A 2,174-nucleotide genomic window follows, 5' to 3' on the forward strand; every position below is an offset into this window, starting at 1 on the left:
AGCTAATCTGTGAAGGGCCAGAATTCTGTCTGGGTTTTCCTCAATTTATAACTTTTATGTAACATGTTTGGGGTTTTTTTGTTGTTGTTATTTTTCTTTGGTTGATATTCTGTCTCTAAATAAAACTAATTTGTGGTGTCCACATAGTGTTCTGTCAGCCATCGAAAATCAACTTGACAGTGCTGACCTTTAAGGGTGGGAGAGTCTATAATGGACGGAAGCTTTAGTTGCTTATTAGCTCTGTTGCAAATTCACTGATATTTAGTCCTCCTTGGTTGGAGTGTTACATGCTCCACAGGATGCAGATAGTTCAAATAGGTCTCCTGGATACACTTCACAGTTCTTGTCCCATCAAATCTGAGCCAAAACATCTGATTAGTTTTTATGCTGGCACTGACAGCTCTCATAAAATCCGCATAATCAAAACAGTTTAATCAGTTAATATATTTGTGGATCACACAAATCCAGCTTTTCTTTGTTCAGGCGGGCCACGAGGTCAAGCTCAGCTGCACTCATGGCAGACGAGCTCTGCATAGAAGGGTAGCAGATAATCCCTCAGCTGATTTCCTTTTATGCACCCCAGGGGCAAATCTCATATAGAGTGCACTCTTTAAGCTCCTTTAGCCTGTTAACCTGCTGTTCATCTGCAGGTCGCTTTGCAACCCACCTCTACACCAGCTCCTCCTTCTCATGTTATCTGATTTAATCAATGTCACATCTATGGCCACTGATACTCTGGTCTGAAAAAGGCGGTTGCTGCTGTCCCTGCTTTTATACTGACCACAGGTGTACGTGGATGTGGAAGTCACAAAACAGAACTAATCCATTCAAATATAGATAGTCTTTTCATCGACTTGCATGTGTTGGTTTTAAAGAAAGGGGGAAGAAAGAAAAAAAAGCACTCAAGGCAAGGCATTCTGTCTGCAACAAGCAAAAAACTATGTCAGCGACAGAGAACACATGTACAGTAGAAAGCTCCAGGGAATCAACTCAGAGTGCAAGTGATTTGATGAAAGCAGTTACTTTGCACAGCTTCTGACAGTATGTACCTAAATCAGGTGCTTCTCAGAACAAGAACCACAAAAAGACTTCTTTCCTTTGTAGAAGTACACACATTTATTGAGTTTTGTTGACTGACATGTAGAAACAGTTTACACAACTGATTCTGTGATTTCCTATAAGAAAAAAGAAAATAGTCCAATTTGCTCATGTTCAGTCAAATAATTGCCAGAAAATTCACATTTTAAAAAAATGGGAGTTTATTGAACTTTCAGACAATTAAAAAAAAAAAAAAAAAAGGCTTTTTGTCTATTTGAGTTTTAATTTGTATCATTTTGGCCAAATGTGACATTTATGCACAATTTATTGCTTTCAAATGTATTGTGCAATGAATTCAGGGTTTTCAGAAAAGAAAACTGGGCCTCAAAAACTCATGGAACAAATATGATACAGCTGCAGGGTTAGAAGGGATTTACACTTGTTCAATGCTACATTTAGAGCCACACTTAATACAGTCTTGCCGGGTACGTATGAAGCACTTTTTTCCAGCTGCTCTACTTCATTGTCTCAATATTTTATACGTACTTTATATTGATGTAAATTCTGTGGTTTTGCAGTCTGGCCTGTCAGCAATTCTTTGACATTCTTGACGGTGTAATGGTGTGGCTCGGGGGGACGGGGGTCAGAAACACCTCTGTATTGTATGAGATTAAAAACAGAGTTTGAGTGAAATGCGCTCCCTTTGTTTGCTCTCGGGCATGTTCTCGCTCTCACTCAATAACTGCAGGGCCGACTTTTATCTGAGTTCAGGCTTCTCCCATATCCTTGAGACATTAGCAATAAAAAAAAAAAAAAAGAATGGGTAGAGGTCACACTCGTGGTGTTAGTGTGGCATTACATTTACTACAATGTCTATATCACCTCCATAAAACTGAGCATTTCTCCTCAGTCATTGGTCGTAACCATTTGGAAGCAATTCAGATGGGCTGTACTGGCTTTGATAAAGATGGATATTGCCAGAGGGAGGGTACCCATTTCAGATGCTACAATAACGACAATATCTTGCCCTATTTTCAGCCTATCCGGTGCAGGTACCTCAGTAGTACTGTCATTTAAAATTACAGTTAAATTAAAAATTCTTAATCTGGCTAGCGGAGCTTCCCAAATAGACACAG

The sequence above is a fragment of the Mchenga conophoros genome, linkage group LG15 (assembly GCF_057382185.1).
Source record: "Mchenga conophoros isolate Kocher_MC1m ecotype Shallow Benthic linkage group LG15, M_conophoros_male_GT1.1, whole genome shotgun sequence".
Taxonomy (NCBI): domain Eukaryota; kingdom Metazoa; phylum Chordata; class Actinopteri; order Cichliformes; family Cichlidae; genus Mchenga; species Mchenga conophoros.